This window comes from Ambystoma mexicanum, chromosome 11 (genome assembly GCF_040938575.1).
Source record: "Ambystoma mexicanum isolate Mex_15411 chromosome 11, UKY_AmexF1_1, whole genome shotgun sequence".
NCBI classification, from domain to species: Eukaryota; Metazoa; Chordata; class Amphibia; order Caudata; family Ambystomatidae; genus Ambystoma; species Ambystoma mexicanum.
The window spans coordinates 3,927,058-3,953,514 of NC_090934.1; positions in this window are offsets into that span (position 1 = coordinate 3,927,058).

Below are 26,457 nucleotides of genomic sequence, written 5' to 3' on the forward strand. Positions count from 1 at the left end.
GGGAAGTTGCAGCAGCCGTCTTCTTCTCCGCTTCTCTTCGGTTACTTGTAGTTCCAGTGGCGACTCTGACTTCCAGCCCAAGAGTCCTGCCTTTTATGCGAAAATCCCCCATTCACACAGCCTGGCTGTCAATCACGCAGCAGGGGGGTTGTCCAGCCCGGACAACCACCTCAGCCAATCATGGCAAAGTGCGACTTGGGTTTCTTAGGATACCCTGTGCAGGGGGTGACTACACCCCTCCCTCACATTCAGCCCACCTAGACACCCAGGCGGCTAGAGGGGGCTTCTTGGCAGAAGCCCACCAAAAGACAGTGTACAAAGAAGGCAAACCTGGTTTGCCGCGCAAAGTAAAACACAAGAAGGACTTTAACAAAAAGAAATGGTGAATAAACCCGACCGGAGCCAAAAGAAAGAGTATTTGGTCAGGCGGGTTTATGTTCGAGGCTAATATAATAGCTTAAAACAGTACCACGTTTATATAGTATAATCGCGGTAGAAAAGTTACGGTAGCTACCACTGCCACCAGCCAAGTCTAAATGTTAAAAGAGCAAAACAAGGCTCTAGGAGGTACAGATAAAAAGGGCTAAGAATCAACCCTTTCCAATACTCCATGTAAGATGGGGTGTACTGGATCTGTGGTTAAATGACTATGTAAAGTTAATGGCAACTTTACCCTTTTCTGGGGGACAGTAGTCAGCCCCAGAAATGGAGTTGGTGGGAAGTCTAAAAGACAACCCTGTGTCACTGCACTGAAGGTGCTGTGTAACACACAAATGAGTGGGGCTATTGAAGTGGTTTACTCCAGAGTCCACACTCACAAAAATAGATGAAATACACATGGCAAAATACAAGTAAGAGTGGGGGAAAAGCTCACACTCTTACCAAGTGAAAAAATAAACTCCAGAAATCCAGCAAAGCTGCTGGGGGACTCACTATGTAAGGGAAATTAGCCATTGAATGGGAATTCTCCCTAACAGTCAGGTATTTGTTGAGGCACTGCAAGTCCAGGATGAAATGCCACCTTCCAGACTTCTTCGGGACCAGAAAATATCTGTAGTACACTCCGGAGGCCTGGAGGCACAGAGGGGCAGGTTCTGTTGTCCCTTTTCTTAACATGGCCTGCACTTCTCGGAGCAGCTGGGCCATGTGCAGCTCTGTTATCACTACCGGCAGAATGCGAGGGCACCTGTGTTTGAATTCCAGGGTGTGCCCCTGGCGAAGAATGTCCGGCACCCACTCCCCGGTGGTGATGTTCTTCCACTCGTTGACGAAGGGTGTCAGACAGCCCCCCAGCAGGGTGCGAATGTGGGGGACCGGGGCCTGGGCCCGGACAGGCTTGCTTGGGTGTTTGCATCTTGCTTTGTGGACAACGTCAACGCTGCAGCCCTCTGCCGAAGGCCTGCGACTGGCCACTCTAGGTCTCCAGTGACATGGAGCGGGAGGGCTGATGGTACAAGGTGGATGGGTATTCCTTTGAGGATCTTCTAAACTTCCCTCTAGAGGATCAAAATGATGAAGACCGTCACTGCTGCAAGGTCCCCAGCCACCTCGCTGTTTCTGTGTCCGTCTTTATCGTTTGCAGTGTTTCATCCACCACCTTGCCAAAAAGATTATCCCTGTCAAAGGGCATTTGCAGCACCTTGGCTTGGACGTCAGGTCTAAAATGAGTAGCCTTCAGCCAGCCATGGCGTCTGAGAGCCACTCTGTTCCCCATTTGGTGAAAACCTGAGTCTGCAACATCCATCGCCACCGTGATGACAGGGTCTGAGGCCACCTTGACTTCCTGAAATAAGGCCAAATCCTCAGGTTTTTTTTCATCATCAGGCAAGTAATCCAGGATCGGGCCCAGCTTGAACCACAAATCCCAATCATAACGTGCTAGGATGGCCAGGGCGTTGACGGCCTTCACCGTTGATGCAACTGTATAAATGATGAGCTTGCCTATGGTGTCCAGCCTTTTCTCTCCCTGGTCAGGGGGAACCATGGATTTGGAGGACAGGTTTGCTGACCTCTTACTGGCAGTGGCTCAGACTACAGAGTCCGGGGACGGCTGCGATCTGAGTCATTTAGGGGCCGAGTCAGGCACCCTGTATTTTTTCTCAAGCCTGTCCCATTTTGCTGTCGTAGAGCTTGAGTTCTTCATCAAAGCCAGGCCTTCAACCCTAACCTCGTCCAGCAGAAGAATGGAGGTTACTGTCTTCATGGCCGAAGTGCGCCTCTGATAAAGAAATCCCTCCTTCTTTTCCTCTGGCACTAAGTTGAAGAGGGTAGATGCTCTTGACAGGATGGAGTGGAAGGAACCCACCTCATCTGGAGGAGACACCATGGGGGGGATCATCAGCACCTAGTGGTTCTCCATCCGCTGGCACAAAGTCATAAAACTCATCTGTCTACGTGGGGTCTGTATCCGTGTCCGGTCCAGTATCTGTATGGGGTGGATCCACCACTGGCACAACTGGAGTCGGGGTGGCATTGGCCGCCTCTCTGTCGAAGGATGCTTCTTCCTGTGCCAAGGTCTTGGAGGGCTGTGCCTCGGGGTGCTCCCCCCAGGACCACCTGGGGATGAAGCCACTGCTGGAACTCTGACACCAAAGTATGTAGCGTAGTCAGGATATCCAGGGACACATCTCTAGGGCCCGTGAAGGGACCACCGGGCTGGCAATAATGGAGGGCTAGTGTGTCTCACTGGACTAGTGCACCCTGGTAGCACTGATGGAGAGCTTAGGGTTGGCCCTGACCCACAGGAGGGGCCTCCTCACCCATCAGGCTATGATCACCCTGGTCTGAGTAATGACATTTCTTCAAAGACTCACATTCCGAGCTTGAGTAGATCGCCATGACAGGATCTCTTGCTACCTCCCTTAGACCCACGACAGGCCTGGGGAGAAACTCTGTTGGTGGTTACAGTTTCTTTGATCTTACTGCCTCTTAAGGGAAAGAGGAAACGACTGGGGCCTTCACAGACTTATCGTGGTTGAGTTGAGATAGTCATAACCGTGGGCCGGGGAGGCAGCGTAACCCTTGCTGACGATTTTGGCGTTGACTTCACTGTGGTTGTCGATGGGATGATTGACGGGGCTGCAGCAATGGTTGCAGACAGGGCAGATGTCGATGGGGACCTGGTCATCATAGACGTGGTAGACGGTGGTCTCATCGATAGGGGGCCTCTGTTTGTGAGTCATTGACGAAGTCGTGGACATAGGCCTCGACGAGGACATTGGAGTGCCTTTCTAATGGGACTGTTTCCTTGTTCTGTCCTTCGATGAAGGGACCTGTTTGCAAGACACAGACCGTCCCCCCGAAGATGCACCACTCACCGGCAAGGTCACTGTGGACAGGGAAGGCAAAGGAGAGCGCGTGTGCTCCGAAAAAATCACAAAATTGAAAATAGTTTGAAGAGCTACTCGAGGGGACTCCCTGCACCGAAATGCGTGGTAAAAGAGAGAGAGGAAGGAAGGTTTACATTCACATGCAAACCCTCCCTGCTTCCTGCTGGGGCTCTTCTGGCTTCATACTGTCATTTCACATGCTTCCAAATCTGAAGATGCTCACCGGGGGTGGGGCTTAGGGAGACGGTCGTCATTGGATGGGTGCAGTATGACCCAGTCTCCAATGATTGGTTAATGGGAGAAGGGCAGTTTTCAAGCTTTTAAAGCAAGACTGCTTTCTTTTTTATTGCGGACAGAGAATATTCATGAGCATGTGAATCTATGCCAGGCCCCATGCTCGAGTCATTCTCCCAGTCCCAAAGCACTTTTTGGAACTTTGTGAACAATGAACTTTGAGAGACTGCTACCCAGGAGAAGGGAGTCATTCTCTTAGGTTGGGATAAGTACTCTTCCCATTAGCTTAGTATTTGTGTTTAAGTGGGCGAGATAGAATAGCAGTTTTGCCCTGGACAGTATCTATTCTTTGGACATAACAGACTTCCTGACTGGCCCGAGTTTCAGTTTTGTTGCGGTAGAGAAACCACCTATAGACTAAGGGATAGGCAGGTTTGAACTTTGTTTAATTAAGGTTTGTAGCAGCAAGCATGCCTTCTTTTGGTCAGACTCTAGGTCACCACAGTTCATACCCAGATCCAACAAAGAAACGGCCTCCACCAAGGGGATCGAAAATGAGCTCAACTTTCTCGACGAAGGCCATCCTTACCTCCTGGTTCTTTTCACCTTCTGAGCAGCATTCAACATAGTAGACCTCCAGACACTCACCAACATTCGACATTGCTGCATGGGGATCAGCAACCTCAACCTTGCTAACTGCCTCAAATTCGTCCAAATGGATTCCTCCAGATCACCAACTCTACCCATGAACTTTGGAGCATTGCAAGGGTACATCCTAACCCCTTGATCTTGAACCTTTACATGGAACTGCTCAGAACCCTCCTGGCTCCCCACAACATCCACATCCACCAATATGCAGCTCTACCTCAAGATATCCTCCATCAAAGACATCCACAGGCTCACGGCCGGCCTCGCATTGATCCAGTCCTGGTAGTCCTTTGCTTACCTGAAGCTCAACCCCTCCAAGGCCAATTCCTACTGTTGACCAAAAATAGTGGACACCCAACCACCAAACCTGGCTCTCCACTATGCACCTCAAGGGCTTCACACCCTAGCTGACGACCTGTGCCAAGTCCCTTGGGTTCTAATATCTCCAGACACCTTTCCTTTAAGGAGCACAGGAAGATGCAAACGTTTGGTACTAACTTTCCCGCCTGAGGAAAATCAAGCCCCCATCTCAGCAAACACCTTCAGATCTGCTATCCAAGCCTTGGTCCTCTGCCACTTGAGAGGCCTTCCATCTCTGGCACCGCTGAGATGTGTCCTCCTCCCTGTTAACATAAAACTCACCCCTTTGCTTTGACATTTAAGGAAGGGGCTCACGACCCTCCTCTTTAAGGAATGGCTCCTTCCTAACACCCAGGCCCACATTCCCCACCTAACCTCAGACTGGGCAATCTGCTTCCGCCTGTTTTATCCCCTGGTTGCTTGTAGATCCTTTTCTGCCACATTGCCCATCCCACCCCTCCCCATCTCTCGTATATCTTCTTCCCTCACTGTTTACTTCTTCCTATGACTTGTTAAGTGTTATGTTGCTGCCAAAAGCTAGGTCCGCTCTCACTAAATACCCAAATAATAATAATAATAATGAGAATAGACATGTGCTCATCCTGCCTGCACTGCCTCCCTCTCATCTTGCACATCGGAGCAGGCGTTTGCTCATCCTGCCTGCACTGCCTCCCTCTCATCTTGCACATCGGAGCAGGCTTTTGCTCATGCCTGCACTGCCTTCCTCTTATCTTGCACATCGGAGCAGGCGTGTGCTCATCCTGCCTGCACTGCCTTCCTCTCATCTTGCACATCGGAGCAGGGGTGTGCTCATCCTGCCTGCACTGCCTCCCTCTCATCTTGCACATCGGAGCAGGTGTGTGCTCATCCTGCCTGCACTGCCTCCCTCTCATCTTGCACATCAGAGCAGGCGTTTGCTCATCCTGCCTGCACTGCCTCCCTCTCATCTTGCACATCGGAGCAGGCTTGTGCTCATGCCTGCACTGCCTTCCTCTTATCTTGCACATCGGAGCAGGTGTGTGCTCATCCTGCCTGCACTGCCTCCCTCTCATCTTGCACATCGGAGCAGGCGTGTGCTCATCCTGCCTGCACTGCCTTCCTCTCATCTTGCACATCGGAGCAGGCGTGTGCTCATGCCTGCACTGCCTCCCTCTCATCTTGCACATCGGAGCAGGCGTGTGCTCATCCTGCCTGCACTGCCTCCCTCTCATCTTGCACATCGGAGCAGGCGTGTGCTCATCCTGCCTGCACTGCCTCCCTCTCATCGTGCACACCAGAGCAAGCTTGTGCTCATGCCTGCACTGCCTTCCTCTTATCTTGCACATCGGAGCAGGTGTGTGCTCATGCCTGCACTGCCTCCCTCTCATCTTGCACATCGGAGCAGGCGTGTGCTCATCCTGCCTGCACTGCCTCCCTCTCATCTTGCACATCGGAGCAGGTGTGTGCTCATCCTGCCTGCACTGCCTCCCTCTCATCTTGCACATCGGAGCAGGCGTGTGCTCATGCCTGCACTGCCTTCCTCTTATCTTGCACATCGGAGCAGGCGTGTGCTCATCCTGCCTGCACTGCCTCCCTCTCATTGTGCACATCGGAGCAGGCGTGTGCTCATGCCTGCACTGCCTTCCTCTTATCTTGCACATCGGAGCAGGCGTGTGCACATCCTGCCTGCACTGCCTCCCTCTCATCTTGCACATCGGAGCAGGTGTGTGCTCATCCTGCCTGCACTGCCTTTCTCTTGCACATCGGAGCAGGCGTGTGCTCATCCTGCCTGCACTGCCTCCCTCTCATCTTGCACATCGGAGCAGGCGTGTGCTCATCCTGCCTGCACTGCCTCCCTCTCATCTTGCACATCGGAGCAGGCGTGTGCTCATCCTGCCTGCACTGCCTCCCTCTCATCTTGCACAACGGAGCAGGCGTGTGCTCATCCTGCCTGCACTGCCTCCCTCTCATCTTGCACAACGGAGCAGGCGTGTGCTCATCCTGCCTGCACTGCCTCCCTCTCATCTTGCACATCGGAGCAGGTGTGTGCTCATCCTGCCTGCACTGCCTTTCTCTTGCACATCAGAGCAGGCGTGTGCTCATCCTGCCTGCACTGCCTCCCTCTCATCTTGCACATCGGAGCAGGCGTGTGCTCATCCTGCCTGCACTGCCTCCCTCTCATCGTGCACACCAGAGCAGGCTTGTGCTCATGCCTGCACTGCCTTCCTCTTATCTTGCACATCGGAGCAGGTGTGTGCTCATCCTACCTGCACTGCATTCCTCTTATCTTGCACATCGGAGCAGGTGTGTGCTCATCCTGCCTGCACTGCCTCCCTCTCATCTTGCACATCGGAGCAGGTGTGTGCTCATCCTGCCTGCACTGCCTCCCTCTCATCTTGCACATCAGAGCAGGTGTGTGCTCATCCTGCCTGCACTGCCTCCCTCTCATCGTGCACACCAGAGCAGGCTTGTGCTCATGCCTGCACTGCCTCCCTCTCATCTTGCACATCGGAGCAGGCTTTTGCTCATGCCTGCACTGCCTTCCTCTTATCTTGCACATCGGAGCAGGCGTGTGCTCATCCTGCCTGCACTGCCTTCCTCTCATCTTGCACATCGGAGCAGGGGTGTGCTCATCCTGCCTGCACTGCCTCCCTCTCATCTTGCACATCGGAGCAGGTGTGTGCTCATCCTGCCTGCACTGCCTCCCTCTCATCTTGCACATCAGAGCAGGCGTTTGCTCATCCTGCCTGCACTGCCTCCCTCTCATCTTGCACATCGGAGCAGGCTTGTGCTCATGCCTGCACTGCCTTCCTCTTATCTTGCACATCGGAGCAGGTGTGTGCTCATCCTGCCTGCACTGCCTCCCTCTCATCTTGCACATCGGAGCAGGCGTGTGCTCATCCTGCCTGCACTGCCTTCCTCTCATCTTGCACATCGGAGCAGGCGTGTGCTCATGCCTGCACTGCCTCCCTCTCATCTTGCACATCGGAGCAGGCGTGTGCTCATCCTGCCTGCACTGCCTCCCTCTCATCTTGCACATCGGAGCAGGCGTGTGCTCATCCTGCCTGCACTGCCTCCCTCTCATCGTGCACACCAGAGCAAGCTTGTGCTCATGCCTGCACTGCCTTCCTCTTATCTTGCACATCGGAGCAGGTGTGTGCTCATGCCTGCACTGCCTCCCTCTCATCTTGCACATCGGAGCAGGCGTGTGCTCATCCTGCCTGCACTGCCTCCCTCTCATCTTGCACATCGGAGCAGGTGTGTGCTCATCCTGCCTGCACTGCCTCCCTCTCATCTTGCACATCGGAGCAGGCGTGTGCTCATGCCTGCACTGCCTTCCTCTTATCTTGCACATCGGAGCAGGCGTGTGCTCATCCTGCCTGCACTGCCTCCCTCTCATTGTGCACATCGGAGCAGGCGTGTGCTCATGCCTGCACTGCCTTCCTCTTATCTTGCACATCGGAGCAGGCGTGTGCACATCCTGCCTGCACTGCCTCCCTCTCATCTTGCACATCGGAGCAGGTGTGTGCTCATCCTGCCTGCACTGCCTTTCTCTTGCACATCGGAGCAGGCGTGTGCTCATCCTGCCTGCACTGCCTCCCTCTCATCTTGCACATCGGAGCAGGCGTGTGCTCATCCTGCCTGCACTGCCTCCCTCTCATCTTGCACATCGGAGCAGGCGTGTGCTCATCCTGCCTGCACTGCCTCCCTCTCATCTTGCACAACGGAGCAGGCGTGTGCTCATCCTGCCTGCACTGCCTCCCTCTCATCTTGCACAACGGAGCAGGCGTGTGCTCATCCTGCCTGCACTGCCTCCCTCTCATCTTGCACATCGGAGCAGGTGTGTGCTCATCCTGCCTGCACTGCCTTTCTCTTGCACATCAGAGCAGGCGTGTGCTCATCCTGCCTGCACTGCCTCCCTCTCATCTTGCACATCGGAGCAGGCGTGTGCTCATCCTGCCTGCACTGCCTCCCTCTCATCGTGCACACCAGAGCAGGCTTGTGCTCATGCCTGCACTGCCTTCCTCTTATCTTGCACATCGGAGCAGGTGTGTGCTCATCCTACCTGCACTGCATTCCTCTTATCTTGCACATCGGAGCAGGTGTGTGCTCATCCTGCCTGCACTGCCTCCCTCTCATCTTGCACATCGGAGCAGGTGTGTGCTCATCCTGCCTGCACTGCCTCCCTCTCATCTTGCACATCAGAGCAGGTGTGTGCTCATCCTGCCTGCACTGCCTCCCTCTCATCGTGCACACCAGAGCAGGCTTGTGCTCATGCCTGCACTGCCTCCCTCTCATCTTGCACATCGGAGCAGGCGTGTGCTCATCCTGCCTGCACTGCCTCCCTCTCATCGTGCACACCAGAGCAGGCTTGTGCTCATGCCTGCACTGCCTCCCTCTCATCTTGCACATCGGAGCAGGCGTGTGCTCATACTGCCTGCACTGCCTCCCTCTCATCGTGCACACCAGAGCAGGCTTGTGCTCATGCCTGCACTGCCTCCCTCTCATCGTGCACACCAGAGCAGGCTTGTGCTCATGCCTGCACTGCCTTTCTCTTGCACATCGGAGCAGGTGTGTGCTCATCCTGCCTGCACTGCCTTCCTCTTATCTTGCACATCGGAGCAGGCGTGTGCTCATCCTGCCTGCACTGCCTCCCTCTCATCTTGCACATCGGAGCAGGTGTGTGCTCATCCTGCCTGCACTGCCTTTCTCTTGCACATCAGAGCAGGCGTGTGCTCATCCTGCCTGCACTGCCTCCCTCTCATCTTGCACATCGGAGCAGGCGTGTGCTCATCCTGCCTGCACTGCCTCCCTCTCATCATGCACACCAGAGCAGGCTTGTGCTCATGCCTGCACTGCCTCCCTCTCATCTTGCACATCGGAGCAGGCGTGTGCTCATCCTGCCTGCACTGCCTCCCTCTCATCGTGCACACCAGAGCAGGCTTGTGCTCATTCCTGCACTGCCTCCCTCTCATCTTGCACATCGGAGCAGGCGTGTGCTCATCCTGCCTGCACTGCCTCCCTCTCATCGTGCACACCAGATCAGGCTTGTGCTCATGCCTGCACTGCCTTTCTCTTGCACATCGGAGCAGGCGTGTGCTCATCCTGCCTGCACTGCCTCCCTCTCATCTTGCACATCGGAGCAGGTGTGTGCTCATCCTACCTGCACTGCATTCCTCTTATCTTGCACATCGGAGCAGGCGTGTGCTCATCCTGCCTGCACTGCCTCCCTCTCATCTTGCACATCGGAGCAGGTGTGTGCTCATCCTGCCTGCACTGCCTCCCTCTCATCTTGCACATCGGAGCAGGCGTGTGCTCATCCTGCCTGCACTGCCTCTCTCTCATCGTGCACACCAGAGCAGGCTTGTGCTCATGCTTGCACTGCCTTCCTCTTATCTTGCACATCGGAGCAGGTGTGTGCTCACCCTGCCTGCACTGCCTTTCTCTTGCACATCGGAGCAGGTGTGTGCTCATCCTGCCTGCACTGCCTTTCTCTTGCACATCGGAGCAGGTGTGTGCTCATCCTGCCTGCACTGCCTTTCTCTTGCACATCGGAGCAGGCGTGTGCTCATCCTGCCTGCACTGCCTCCCTCTCATCTTGCACATCGGAGCAGGTGTGTGCTCATCCTGCCTGCACTGCCTTTCTCTTGCACATCGGAGCAGGCGTGTGCTCATCCTGCCTGCACTGCCTCCCTCTCATCAAGCACATCGGAGCAGGCGTGTGCTCATCCTGCCTGCACTGCCTCCCTCTCATCGTGCACACCAGAGTAGGCTTGTGCTCATGCCTGCACTGCCTTCCTCTTATCTTGCACATCGGAGCAGGTGTGTGCTCATCCTGCCTGCACTGCCTTTCTCTTGCACATCGGAGCAGGTGTGTGCTCATCCTGCCTGCACTGCCTCCCTCTCATCTTGCACATCGGAGCAGGTGTGTGCTCATCCTGCCTGCACTGCCTCCCTCTCATCGTGCACACCAGAGCAGGCTTGTGCTCATGCCTGCACTGCCTCCCTCTCATCTTGCACATCGGAGCAGGCGTGTGCTCATCCTGCCTGCACTGCCTCCCTCTCATCTTGCACATCGGAGCAGGTGTGTGCTCATCCTGCCTGCACTGCCTCCCTCTCATCGTGCACACAAGAGCAGGCTTGTGCTCATGCCTGCACTGCCTTCCTCTTATCTTGCACATCGGAGCAGGCGTGTGCTCATCCTGCCTGCACTGCCTCCCTCTCATCTTGCACATCGGAGCAGGTGTGTGCTCATCCTGCCTGCACTGCATTCCTCTTATCTTGCACATCGGAGCAGGCGTGTGCTCATCCTGCCTGCACTGCCTCCCTCTCATCTTGCACATCGGAGCAGGTGTGTGCTCATCCTGCCTGCACTGCCTCCCTCTCATCTTGCACATCGGAGCAGGCGTGTGCTCATCCTGCCTGCACTGCCTCTCTCTCATCGTGCACACCAGAGCAGGCTTGTGCTCATGCTTGCACTGCCTTCCTCTTATCTTGCACATCGGAGCAGGTGTGTGCTCACCCTGCCTGCACTGCCTTTCTCTTGCACATCGGAGCAGGTGTGTGCTCATCCTGCCTGCACTGCCTTTCTCTTGCACATCGGAGCAGGCGTGTGCTCATCCTGCCTGCACTGCCTCCCTCTCATCTTGCACATCGGAGCAGGTGTGTGCTCATCCTGCCTGCACTGCCTTTCTCTTGCACATCGGAGCAGGCGTGTGCTCATCCTGCCTGCACTGCCTCATTCTCATCAAACACATCGGAGCAGGCGTGTGCTCATCCTGCCTGCACTGCCTCCCTCTCATCGTGCACACCAGAGTAGGCTTGTGCTCATGCCTGCACTGCCTTCCTCTTATCTTGCACATCGGAGCAGGTGTGTGCTCATCCTGCCTGCACTGCCTTTCTCTTGCACATCGGAGCAGGTGTGTGCTCATCCTGCCTGCACTGCCTCCCTCTCATCTTGCACATCGGAGCAGGTGTGTGCTCATCCTGCCTGCACTGCCTCCCTCTCATCGTGCACACCAGAGCAGGCTTGTGCTCATGCCTGCACTGCCTCCCTCTCATCTTGCACATCGGAGCAGGCGTGTGCTCATCCTGCCTGCACTGCCTCCCTCTCATCTTGCACATCGGAGCAGGTGTGTGCTCATCCTGCCTGCACTGCCTCCCTCTCATCGTGCACACAAGAGCAGGCTTGTGCTCATGCCTGCACTGCCTTTCTCTTGCACATCGGAGCAGGCGTGTGCTCATCCTGCCTGCACTGCATTCCTCTTATCTTGCACATCGGAGCAGGCGTGTGCTCATCCTGCCTGCACTGCCTCCCTCTCATCGTGCACACCAGAGCAGGCTTGTGCTCATGCCTGCACTGCCTCCCTCTCATCTTGCACATCGGAGCAGGTGTGTGCTCATCCTGCCTGCACTGCATTCCTCTTATCTTGCACATCGGAGCAGGCGTGTGCTCATCCTGCCTGCACTGCCTCCCTCTCATCTTGCACATCGGAGCAGGCGTGTGCTCATCCTGCCTGCACTGCCTCCCTCTCATCGTGCACACCAGAGCAGGCTTGTGCTCATGCCTGCACTGCCTTCCTCTTATCTTGCACATCGGAGCAGGTGTGTGCTCATCCTGCCTGCACTGCCTTTCTCTTGCACATCGGAGCAGGCGTGTGCTCATCCTGCCTGCACTGCATTCCTCTTATCTTGCACATCGGAGCAGGCGTGTGCTCATCTTGTCTGCACTGCCTTTCTCTTGCACATCGGAGCAGGTGTGTGCTCATCCTGCCTGCACTGCCTTTCTCTTGCACATCGGAGCAGGCGTGTGCTCATCCTGCCTGCACTGCCTCCCTCTCATCTTGCACATCGGAGCAGGCGTGTGCTCATCCTGCCTGCACTGCCTTTCTCTTGCACATCGGAGCAGGCGTGTGCTCATCCTGCCTGCACTGCATTCCTCTTATCTTGCACATCGGAGCAGGTGTGTGCTCATCCTGCCTGCACTGCCTCCCTCTCATCTTGCACATCGGAGCAGGCGTGTGCTCATCCTGCCTGCACTGCCTTTCTCTTGCACATCGGAGCAGGCGTGTGCTCATCCTGCCTGCACTGCATTCCTCTTATCTTGCACATCGGAGCAGGCGTGTGCTCATCCTGTTTGTACTGCCTCACACGGAGGGCTGGGGGGACCTAAAAACACAAGTAAATAACCAAAAACGAAGCTCAGGGACCAGACTGCACAAAGGGGGCTGGGGGGGCTAAAACACAAGTAAATAGCCAAAAACGAAGCTCAGGGACCAGACCACACGGGGGAGTTGGGGGGACCTAAAACACAAGTAAATAGCCAAAAACGAAGCTCAGGGACCAGACTCCACACGGGGGGCCGGGGCGGGGGCTAAAACACAAGTAAATAGCCAAAAACTAAGCTCAGGGACCAGAAGGCTCCACACGGGGGGGGGGCTGGGGGGCCTACAAACACAAGTAAGTATGCCAAAAACGAAGCTCAGGGACCAGACTGCACACTGGGGGCTGGGGGGAGCCTAAAACCACAAGTAAATAGCCAAAAACGAAGCTCAGGGACCAGACTCCACACGGGGGCTGGGGAGACCTAAAAACACAAGTAAATAGCCAAAAACGAAGCTCAGGGACCAGACTGCACATGTGAAGCTTTTGTCCCATTGTTAGGGAGAATTCTCTGTTAAGGCTGAATTTCCTAACCTAGTGAGCCCCCCAGCAGCTTTGCTGGATTTTTGGGGTTTCTTTTTTTCTCCTGCCAAGAGTGAGGCTCTTTTACCCTCACTCTTGGGCATGATTTGAGTGTGTTTCTTTGAATCTAGATGTGTTTAATGGGCTATGGGGTCTTTTACTCCATAGGGCTTCATGTGTTTTTGTGATGTGTGTTACACAGCACCCTCAGTGCAGTGACACAGGGGGGTCATAGTGACCCCCCAGTATAGACTCCATACCCTGGGACTGACTACTGTCTCCCAGGGCATGTAAAGTCACCATTGACTTTACTAGTCTTAAATTCTGAACAGAACCAGTACAAACCATCATATTGTGGACGTACTGGCTGGGGCAATTCAATTGCCCCAGGGTCTGTTAGTCGAGGGGGCACGTCTCCGTCCCCCCTGATCGAGTTTTGGCTGGTGGCAGTGGATACTACTTTTTATATTCAACTGCAAATATTTTCCTATGGGATTTCCCATTGTTTTAGGCTACTATCTTTATTTAATTATTTACGGTAGCCTCGAACATACCGCCGGTTTATTTAATTAATATTAATTCTCCGGTTGGTCTTTTTTGCCAAAACTTGATTCTAAAATGGCGTTTGTGTTCTCTTCTGTGACTCCAACCCAAGTCGAGCCCTTTGTTCCACTTTTTGGTGGGCTTCTCCACAGAAGCCCTCCAAATAGGTGCCACTCTGTCTGGGGTACTTAGGAAGGGTGGAGGGGGATTTAGGCACCCTGGACTGAGTTGCCTAGGCAACTCAAGTCGCACTCCATCCTGATTGACCCAAGTGGTGACCCGGCCGGCTCACCACTTAGCATGTTTGAGTGACAGCTAGGCTGAGTGAATGGGGGTTTTCTGCATAAAAGCAGGGCTTTGGGGACTGGAACTTCAGAAGTCGCCACAGGACCTAAGAATCCGACGAGGGAGAAGCTGAGCCGACCTGCCATGACACCACCACCGGTGGAGCCCTGCTGGACCGCCTCACCACTTTTCCCAACGACAGAGGAGATCTCCCGCCGGAGAGTCTTCTTCCTTTGACTGGTGGGGATAACCAGTTTAACCATCTTTTCGCCTTCCCGACATACCTCGTGGCCGCCTTGCCTGTGCCAAGCACCCCGGCAACCGGGATACCACGTTTTACCACGACCGCGAAACAAAGGTACCACCTTTAACCGGAAAACTCCACGGCTGGTTTCTTCCCTGGTAGTGCAACGACCTTCATCTTTCCTCCAAGTCGAGATCTTCTCTTCCCCTGGACGACGACGCAACTTGCACCCACTACCTGGAACAACTGCCACCGCTGGAGGATCCTTCCCACTTAAGGTACCGTGTCCCGCCTGGCTTCCCTTGCTACCGACTGTACGGGGTAGATTTAGTCCCCAGCTTTCAAGTCTGGGTTAGCCTGGGACACCCTGGCTAAACTTTCCTAAGCCTCTCTAAACTCTTTTTGAACCCTCTGCAAGACTTTCAAAGCCTAGTGTAACTGTGTGATCTTGGGCGCATTTGTGCTCTGCTCTCTCTAAGAGTGGAACCAGCCTTTGGACTTTAGCTCACCAGTGACTTTTTGCTCTTCTGCCTTGCTAACAGTGTTCCTGAATCCTAGAGTGGTGTACCTTTCCATATTCTGTCTTTCCCCCCCCCTTTCTCACAAACTTATTGGAGTGCCATCTAGTTAAGCGCTCACCTCTGTATGAAAATAAGTGGTGTTTTACTGTGAGTTATCTGATAAGGGAAAAGGGTTGTATATATTACAATAGTAACTGTGTTTAGAATATTTTACAACAAGAGTGCTGGAGTGTTTCAAACCGTGTGTTTTTAAATAAATAATTATATACTTTGATACCAAAGCTCTGGGCAGTGTTTGCTTGTATTGTTGTATATGGGTGCCTATTGTGTATACTTTGCATACAGTCTGACTCTTCTTGAGGGAAGTCTGACTGCTCAGCCACAGCTACCAGGTAAATCTGGGTGGTACAGACTGCTACCAAGTGGGTTTACCGCCAACACCTGTAGTCTTAAATCTTTTGCAGTGTTCCCTAAGGGAACTGCAAAGGTTTCTGCCTAACACCCATCTTAGACCTTTTATTTATCAGGCAAATGCGGAAGTTATAGCCAGAGCCATCATCGGGGCAAAGATCGACTATTGCAGCAGCCTGCAGGTTGGTCTTCCTAAGGCTGACTCCAACAGACTCCAAGTGGTACAGAATGGAGCAGTTAGAGTGATCGTGGGATTATCCTGCCGCGATCATGTCTCAGATGCCAGACGCTCCCTGCACTGGCTCCCAGTGGAGGAACGTGCCAGGTTTCGATTACTGGTTATAACATTCAAATGTCGACTTTGCTTAATGCCATCTTACCTGCAAGACCTTATCATCAATAAAGTCAATGGCAGGTGTCTAAGGTCCAGTAATCAAAATGTCCTGGTTTTCCCACGTTGTAGAACAAAGAAGGCTGAGAATGGGGCCTTCTCCTTTGCTTCCCCCAAGCAGTGGAATCTGCTCCCGCCAGCGCTTAGAGACCATGATTCCTTGTTGGCCTTCAAGAAAGGCCTGACAACCTGGATATTCTACTGATTTTCTTGCTGGACACGGTAAATCCTGCCAAGTACTCTTCGCTAGGCTCTGGCCCTTATCTGTTTTATGTTGGTGTGTCACTGTCCGTGCCCTTATGCCCCAGGGTCCATGGCTGTGCTTACAAATAATTAAAGTGAAGTAAAGTAAAGTCCCTCACCCCTCTTTAAGCATACACCCTTCCCTCGGCCCATGCTACCTTAATGAGGCATAAGAGGTACCATTCATGTTGTGCCTCAAACTTCTTGTCTTGAAGCATATAGCCTTCCCTCGGCCCATGCTACCGTAACGAGACATAAGAGGTACCATTCATGTTGTCCCTCACCCCTCTTTAAGCATACACCATACCCTTGGTCCATGATACCTTAACGAGGCATAAGTGGTACCATTCATGTTGTGCCTCAACATTCTTGAAGCGTATAGCCTACCCTTGGCCCATACTACCTTAACGAAGCATAAGAGGTATATCATTCATGTTTTGCCTCACCCCTCTTACCACCTCAGCTGACCACCTGAACTAATTCCTTTGGGTTCTACATCGACTGACACCTCCCACTCAAGGAGCACATAGTAAGGAACACACAGACCGATTGGGAACATTAAACCCTTCATCCCAGCAAACAACTTCAGATCTGCTGATCAAGCCTTGGTCTGCTCCCACCTGGATGGTGGCAATGCTCTCTTTGAGGCTTCATGGCAACCAACCTAGCAACCCTGAGATGTGTCTTACATGCCACAGCACGACTCAGAGGATGCCAAAAATTCAACCATAGCACCCCAACCCTCATTAAACTGCACTGTCTCCTGCTGCAAGCCTGTATCATCTTCAAATACTGTTGAATCATCTACAAAGCCATCACCCTGTACTCCCCAAGTGACCTCACTGACAGACTCAGCATTTCTCAGAGGCAAACCATCCACCAGAAGTAAGGACGTGTGCAGACTTGAACCTCTGCCAGTGGATTAAAGAAAGAACCAGAAGACAGCCTTCTCTGTCTATGTCCCCACAACTCTTGAACCTCCTCCCCGTCAATATCAGACTCACCCCCTCACATTTACATTTCAGGAATGAGCTTAAGGCACCCACACCCGAAACTAACATGAGACTGGGCAATCTGTTCCCCCTTGTTTCCTCGCCTGGTTGCTTGTAGGTTGCTTGCTGCCAAACTGCTCGCCCTGCCCTTGTCCGTTGCTAGTTCCCCGCTCCCTTGTATTGATCCCCTGTTGTTAACTCTCCAAACCCTTGTGGAAATTCACTGCGATCTGCTTCCTTCACCGTGTACTTTCCTGTATGAATTGTAAAGCATTCCATTGCCTCTCAGTGCTAAGTCCACACTCAATAAATAACCTAATAATAACAACAGAGAAGATATGTGCTCACCCTGCATCACTGCCTCCCTCTCATCTAACACGCTAATCTAGACATGTACCCATCCTGCTGCCCCTGCCTCCCTCTCATTTTACACGTCACAGCAGAATTCTTATCCTGCCTCCACTGCCTCCCTCTCATCTAACATGCCAATCTAGACATGTACCCATCCTGCTGCCCCTGCCTCCCTCTCATCTTAGATGTCACAGCAGACATCTCACCCTGCCTCAACTGCCTCCCTCTCATCTTACACGTCACAGCAGACATCTCATCCTGCCTCCCTCTCACCTTAAACGTCACAGCAGAAATCTCATCCTGCCTCAACTGCCTTCGCTCTCAACTTACACGTCACAGCAGACATCACATCCTGCAAAGCAGACATCTCATCCTACCTCAACCGCCTCCCTCACATCTTACCCATCACAGCAGACATCTCATCCTGCTTCAACTGCCTCCCTTTCATCTTTAGCGTCAAGCAGACATCTCATCCTGCCTCAACTGCCTCCCTCTCATCTTACGCATCACAGCAGACATCTCATCCTGCCTCCACTGCTTCCCTCTCATCTTACACGTCACAGCAGACATCTCATCCTGCCTCAACTGACTCCCTCTCATCTTACATGTCATGGCAGACATCTCATCCTGCCTCAACTGCCTCCCTCTCATCTTACACATCACAGGAGACATCTCACCCTGCCTACCTCTCATCTTACACATCACAGCAGCTATCTCATCCTGCCTCCATTGCCTCCTTCTATTCTTATGCATCACAGCAGACATCTCATCCTGCTTCCCCTGCCTCTCTCTCATCTTATGTGTCACAGCAGACATCTCATCCTGCCTCAACCTCCTCCCTCTCATCTTACACACCACAGCAGACATCTCATCCTGCTTCCACTGCCTCATTCTCGCCTTACACGTCACAGCAGACATCTCATCCTGCTTCCACTGCCTCATTCTCTCCTTACACGTCACAGCAGACATCTCATCCTGCCTCCACTGCCTCCCTCTCATGTTATACGTCACAGCAGTCATCTCATCCTGCCTCCCTCCCATCTTAGATGTCACAGCAGATATCTCCTCCTGCCTCTATTGCCTCCCTCTCATCTTACACATCACAGCAGACATCTCATCCTGCCTCCCTCCCATCTTAGACGTCACAGCAGACATTGTTAGGGAGAATTCTCTGTTTACGCTGAATTTCCTAACCTAGTGAGTCCCCCAGCAGCTTTGCTGGATTTTTGGGGTTTATTTTTTTCTCCTGCCAAGAGTGAGACTATTTTACCCTCACTCTTGGACATGACTTGAGAATGTTTCTGTGACTTGCTATGTGCTTATGGGCTAGGGGGTATTTTTTCACCATAAGCCATCATTGTTTTTTTGAATATGTGTTACACAGCACCCTCAGTGCAGTAACACAGGGGTGTCAAAGGGACCCCCAAACATAGACTCCACACCCTGGGACTGACTACTGTCTCCCTGGGTCTGTAAAGTCACCATTGTCTTTACTAGTCTTAACTTAGGAACTTAACCAGTACAAACCATCTTACTGCCTGCCTGCACTGCCTCCCTCTCATCGTGCACACCAGAGCAGGCTTGTGCTCATTCCTGCACTGCCTCCCTCTCATCTTGCACATCGGAGCAGGCGTGTGCTCATCCTGCCTGCACTGCCTCCCTCTCATCGTGCACACCAGATCAGGCTTGTGCTCATGCCTGCACTGCCTTTCTCTTGCACATCGGAGCAGGCGTGTGCTCATCCTGCCTGCACTGCCTCCCTCTCATCTTGCACATCGGAGCAGGTGTGTGCTCATCCTGCCTGCACTGCATTCCTCTTATCTTGCACATCGGAGCAGGCGTGTGCTCATCCTGCCTGCACTGCCTCCCTCTCATCTTGCACATCGGAGCAGGTGTGTGCTCATCCTGCCTGCACTGCCTCCCTCTCATCTTGCACATCGGAGCAGGCGTGTGCTCATCCTGCCTGCACTGCCTCTCTCTCATCGTGCACACCAGAGCAGGCTTGTGCTCATGCCTGCACTGCCTTCCTCTTATCTTGCACATCGGAGCAGGTGTGTGCTCACCCTGCCTGCACTGCCTTTCTCTTGCACATCGGAGCAGGTGTGTGCTCATCCTGCCTGCACTGCCTTTCTCTTGCACATCGGAGCAGGTGTGTGCTCATCCTGCCTGCACTGCCTTTCTCTTGCACATCGGAGCAGGCGTGTGCTCATCCTGCCTGCACTGCCTCCCTCTCATCTTGCACATCGGAGCAGGTGTGTGCTCATCCTGCCTGCACTGCCTTTCTCTTGCACATCGGAGCAGGCGTGTGCTCATCCTGCCTGCACTGCATCCCTCTCATCTTGCACATCGGAGCAGGCGTGTGCTCATCCTGCCTGCACTGCCTCCCTCTCATCGTGCACACCAGAGCAGGCTTGTGCTCATGCCTGCACTGCCTTCCTCTTATCTTGCACATCGGAGCAGGTGTGTGCTCATCCTGCCTGCACTGCCTTTCTCTTGCACATCGGAGCAGGTGTGTGCTCATCCTGCCTGCACTGCCTCCCTCTCATCTTGCACATCGGAGCAGGTGTGTGCTCATCCTGCCTGCACTGCCTCCCTCTCATCGTGCACACCAGAGCAGGCTTGTGCTCATGCCTGCACTGCCTCCCTCTCATCTTGCACATCGGAGCAGGCGTGTGCTCATCCTGCCTGCACTGCCTCCCTCTCATCTTGCACATCGGAGCAGGCGTGTGCTCATCCTGCCTGCACTGCCTCCCTCTCATCTTGCACATCGGAGCAGGCGTGTGCTCATCCTGCCTGCACTGCCTTTCTCTTGCACATCGGAGCAGGCGTGTGCTCATCCTGCCTGCACTGCATTCCTCTTATCTTGCACATCGGAGCAGGCGTGTGCTCATCCTGCCTGCACTGCCTCCCTCTCATCTTGCACATCGGAGCAGGCGTGTGCTCATCCTGCCTGCACTGCCTTTCTCTTGCACATCGGAGCAGGCGTGTGCTCATCCTGCCTGCACTGCATTCCTCTTATCTTGCACATCGGAGCAGGCGTGTGCTCATCCTGTTTGTACTGCCTCACACGGAGGGCTGGGGGGACCTAAAAACACAAGTAAATAATCAAAAACGAAGCTCAGGGACCAGACTGCACAAAGGGGGCTGGGGGGGCTAAAACACAAGTAAATAGCCAATAACGAAGCTCAGGGACCAGACTGCACACAGGAGGCGGGGGGGGGGGGGGGGGAGCCCTAAAAACACAAGTAAATAGCCAAAAACGAAGCTCAGGGACCAGACTCCACACGGGGGGTTGGGGGGGGCTAAAACACAAGTAAATAGCCAAAAACGAAGCTCAGGGACCAGACCACACGGGGGGAGCTGGGGGGACCTAAAACACAAGTAAATAGCCAAAAACGAAGCTCAGGGACCAGACTCCACACGGGGGGCTGGGGGGGGGGGGGCTAAAACACAAGTAAATAGCCAAAAACTAAGCTCAGGGACCAGAAGGCTCCACACGGGGGGGGGGGGGGGGCTGGGGGACCTACAAACACAAGTAAGTATGCCAAAAACGAAGCTCAGGGACCAGACTGCACACTGGGGGCTGGGGGGAGCCTAAAACCACAAGTAAATAGCCAAAAACGAAGCTCAGGGACCAGACTCCACACGGGGGCTGGGGAGACCTAAAAACACAAGTAAATAGCCAAAAACGAAGCTCAGGGACCAGACTGCACATGTGAAGCTTTTGTCCCATTGTTAGGGAGAATTCTCTGTTAAGGCTGAATTTCCTAACCTAGTGAGCCCCCCAGCAGCTTTGCTGGATTTTTGGGGTTTCTTTTTTTCTCCTGCCAAGAGTGAGGCTCTTTTACCCTCACTCTTGGGCATGATTTGAGTGTGTTTCTTTGAATCTAGATGTGTTTAATGGGCTATGGGGTCTTTTACTCCATAGGGCTTCATGTGTTTTTGTGATGTGTGTTACACAGCACCCTCAGTGCAGTGACACAGGGGAGTCATAGTGACCCCCCAGTATAGACTCCATACCCTGGGACTGACTACTGTCTCCCAGGGCATGTAAAGTCACCATTGACTTTACTAGTCTTAAATTCTGAACAGAACCAGTACAAACCATCATATTGTGGACGTACTGGCTGGGGCAATTCAATTGCCCCAGGGTCTGTTAGTCGAGGGGGCACGTCTCCGTCCCCCCTGATCGAGTTTTGGCTGGTGGCAGTGGATACTACTTTTTATATTCAACTGCAAATATTTTCCTATGGGATTTCCCATTGTTTTAGGCTACTATCTTTATTTAATTATTTACGGTAGCCTCGAACATACCGCCGGTTTATTTAATTAATATTAATTCTCCGGTTGGTCTTTTTTGCCAAAACTTGATTCTAAAATGGCGTTTGTGTTCTCTTCTGTGACTCCAACCCAAGTCGAGCCCTTTGTTCCACTTTTTGGTGGGCTTCTCCACAGAAGCCCTCCAAAGAGGTGCCACTCTGTCTGGGGTACTTAGGAAGGGTGGAGGGGGATTTAGGCACCCTGGACTGAGTTGCCTAGGCAACTCAAGTCGCACTCCATCCTGATTGACCCAAGTGGTGACCCGGCCAGCTCACCACTTAGCATGTTTGAGTGACAGCTAGGCTGAGTGAATGGGGGTTTTCTGCATAAAAGCAGGGCTTTGGGGACTGGAACTTCAGAAGTCGCCACAGGACCTAAGAATCCGACGAGGGAGAAGCTGAGCCGACCTGCCATGACACCACCACCGGTGGAGCCCTGCTGGACCGCCTCACCACTTTTCCCAACGACAGAGGAGATCTCCCGCCGGAGAGTCTTCTTCCTTTGACTGGTGGGGATAACCAGTTTCACCATCTTTTCGCCTTCCCGACATACCTCGTGGCCGCCTTGCCTGTGCCAAGCACCCCGGCAACCGGGATACCACGTTTTACCACGACCGCGAAACAAAGGTACCACCTTTAACCGGAAAACTCCACGGCTGGTTTCTTCCCTGGTAGTGCAACGACCTTCATCTTTCCTCCAAGTCGAGATCTTCTCTTCCCCTGGACGACGACGCAACTTGCACCCACTACCTGGAACAACTGCCACCGCTGGAGGATCCTTCCCACTTAAGGTACCGTGTCCCGCCTGGCTTCCCTTGCTACCGACTGTACGGGGTAGATTTAGTCCCCAGCTTTCAAGTCTGGGTTAGCCTGGGACACCCTGGCTAAACTTTCCTAAGCCTCTCTAAACTCTTTTTGAACCCTCTGCAAGACTTTCAAAGCCTAGTGTAACTGTGTGATCTTGGGCGCATTTGTGCTCTGCTCTCTCTAAGAGTGGAACCAGCCTTTGGACTTTAGCTCACCAGTGACTTTTTGCTCTTCTGCCTTGCTAACAGTGTTCCTGAATCCTAGAGTGGTGTACCTTTCCATATTCTGTCTTTCTCCCCCCCTTTCTCACAAACTTATTGGAGTGCCATCTAGTTAAGCGCTCACCTCTGTATGAAAATAAGTGGTGTTTTACTGTGAGTTATCTGATAAGGGAAAAGGGTTGTATATATTACAATAGTAACTGTGTTTAGAATATTTTACAACAAGAGTGCTGGAGTGTTTCAAACCGTGTGTTTTTAAATAAATAATTATATACTTTGATACCAAAGCTCTGGGCAGTGTTTGCTTGTATTGTTGTATCTGGGTGCCTATTGTGTATACTTTGCATACAGTCTGACTCTTCTTGAGGGAAGTCTGACTGCTCAGCCACAGCTACCAGGTAAATCTGGGTGGTACAGACTGCTACCAAGTGGGTTTACCGCCAACACCTGTAGTCTTAAATCTTTTGCAGTGTTCCCTAAGGGAACTGCAAAGGTTTCTGCCTAACACCCATCTTAGACCTTTTATTTATCAGGCAAATGCGGAAGTTATAGCCAGAGCCATCATCGGGGCAAAGATCGACTATTGCAGCAGCCTGCAGGTTGGTCTTCCTAAGGCTGACTCCAACAGACTCCAAGTGGTACAGAATGGAGCAGTTAGAGTGATCGTGGGATTATCCTGCCGCGATCATGTCTCAGATGCCAGACGCTCCCTGCACTGGCTCCCAGTGGAGGAACGTGCCAGGTTTCGATTACTGGTTATAACATTCAAATGTCGACTTTGCTTAATGCCATCTTACCTGCAAGACCTTATCATCAATAAAGTCAATGGCAGGTGTCTAAGGTCCAGTAATCAAAATGTCCTGGTTTTCCCACGTTGTAGAACAAAGAAGGCTGAGAATGGGGCCTTCTCCTTTGCTTCCCCCAAGCAGTGGAATCTGCTCCCGCCAGCGCTTAGAGACCATGATTCCTTGTTGGCCTTCAAGAAAGGCCTGACAACCTGGATATTCTACTGATTTTCTTGCTGGACACGGTAAATCCTGCCAAGTACTCTTCGCTAGGCTCTGGCCCTTATCTGTTTTATGTTGGTGTGTCACTGTCCGTGCCCTTATGCCCCAGGGTCCATGGCTGTGCTTACAAATAATTAAAGTGAAGTAAAGAAAAGTCCCTCACCCCTCTTTAAGCATACACCCTTCCCTCGGCCCATGCTACCTTAATGAGGCATAAGAGGTACCATTCATGTTGTGCCTCAAACTTCTTGTCTTGAAGCATATAGCCTTCCCTCGGCCCATGCTACCGTAACGAGACATAAGAGGTACCATTCATGTTGTCCCTCACCCCTCTTTAAGCATACACCATACCCTTGGTCCATGATACCTTAACGAGGCATAAGTGGTACCATTCATGTTGTGCCTCAACATTCTTGAAGCGTATAGCCTACCCTTGGCCCGTACTACCTTAACGAAGCATAAGAGGTATATCATTCATGTTTTGCCTCACCCCTCTTACCACCTCAGCTGACCACCTGAACTAATTCCTTTGGGTTCTACATCGACTGACACCTCCCACTCAAGGAGCACATAGTAAGGAACACACAGACCGATTGGGAACATTAAACCCTTCATCCCAGCAAACAACTTCAGATCTGCTGATCAAGCCTTGGTCTGCTCCCACCTGGATGGTGGCAATGCTCTCTTTGAGGCTTCATGGCAACCAACCTAGCAACCCTGAGATGTGTCTTACATGCCACAGCACGACTCAGAGGATGCCAAAAATTCAACCATAGCACCCCAACCCTCATTAAACTGCACTGTCTCCTGCTGCAAGCCTGTATCATCTTAAAATACTGTTGAATCATCTACAAAGCCATCACCCTGTACTCCCCAAGTGACCTCACTGACAGACTCAGCATTTCTCAGAGGCAAACCATCCACCAGAAGTAAGGACGTGTGCAGACTTGAACCTCTGCCAGTGGATTAAAGAAAGAACCAGAAGACAGCCTTCTCTGTCTATGTCCCCACAACTCTTGAACCTCCTCCCCGTCAATATCAGACTCACCCCCTCACATTTACATTTCAGGAATGAGCTTAAGGCACCCACACCCGAAACTAACATGAGACTGGGCAATCTGTTCCCCCTTGTTTCCTCGCCTGGTTGCTTATAGGTTGCTTGCTGCCAAACTGCTCGCCCTGCCCTTGTCCGTTGCTAGTTCCCCGCTCCCTTGTATTGATCCCCTGTTGTTAACTCTCCAAACCCTTGTGGAAATTCACTGCGATCTGCTTCCTTCACCGTGTACTTTCCTGTATGAATTGTAAAGCATTCCATTGCCTCTCAGTGCTAAGTCCACACTCAATAAATAACCTAATAATAACAACAGAGAAGATATGTGCTCACCCTGCATCACTGCCTCCCTCTCATCTAACACGCTAATCTAGACATGTACCCATCCTGCTGCCCCTGCCTCCCTCTCATTTTACACGTCACAGCAGAATTCTTATCCTGCCTCCACTGCCTCCCTCTCCTCTAACATGCCAATCTAGACATGTACCCATCCTGCTGCCCCTGCCTCCCTCTCATCTTAGATGTCACAGCAGACATCTCACCCTGCCTCAACTGCCTCCCTCTCATCTTACACGTCACAGCAGACATCTCATCCTGCCTCCCTCTCACCTTAAACGTCACAGCAGAAATCTCATCCTGCCTCAAATGCCTTCGCTCTCAACTTACACGTCACAGCAGACATCACATCCTGCAAAGCAGACATCTCATCCTACCTCAACCGCCTCCCTCACATCTTACCCATCACAGCAGACATCTCATCCTGCTTCAACTGCCTCCCTTTCATCTTTAGCGTCAAGCAGACATCTCATCCTGCCTCAACTGCCTCCCTCTCATCTTACGCATCACAGCAGACATCTCATCCTGCCTCCACTGCTTCCCTCTCATCTTACACGTCACAGCAGACATCTCATCCTGCCTCAACTGACTCCCTCTCATCTTACATGTCATGGCAGACATCTCATCCTGCCTCAACTGCCTCCCTCTCATCTTACACATCACAGGAGACATCTCACCCTGCCTACCTCTCATCTTACACATCACAGCAGCTATCTCATCCTGCCTCCATTGCCTCCTTCTATTCTTATGCATCACAGCAGACATCTCATCCTGCTTCCCCTGCCTCTCTCTCATCTTATGTGTCACAGCAGACATCTCATCCTGCCTCAACCTCCTCCCTCTCATCTTACACACCACAGCAGACATCTCATCCTGCTTCCACTGCCTCATTCTCGCCTTACACGTCACAGCAGACATCTCATCCTGCTTCCACTGCCTCATTCTCTCCTTACACGTCACAGCAGACATCTCATCCTGCCTCCACTGCCTCCCTCTCATGTTATACGTCACAGCAGTCATCTCATCCTGCCTCCCTCCCATCTTAGATGTCACAGCAGATATCTCCTCCTGCCTCTATTGCCTCCCTCTCATCTTACACATCACAGCAGACATCTCATCCTGCCTCCCTCCCATCTTAGACGTCACAGCAGACATTGTTAGGGAGAATTCTCTGTTTACGCTGAATTTCCTAACCTAGTGAGTCCCCCAGCAGCTTTGCTGGATTTTTGGGGTTTATTTTTTTCTCCTGCCAAGAGTGAGACTATTTTACCCTCACTCTTGGACATGACTTGAGAATGTTTCTGTGACTTGCTATGTGCTTATGGGCTAGGGGGTATTTTTTCACCATAAGCCATCATTGTTTTTTTGAATATGTGTTACACAGCACCCTCAGTGCAGTAACACAGGGGTGTCAAAGGGACCCCCAAACATAGACTCCACACCCTGGGACTGACTACTGTCTCCCTGGGTCTGTAAAGTCACCATTGTCTTTACTAGTCT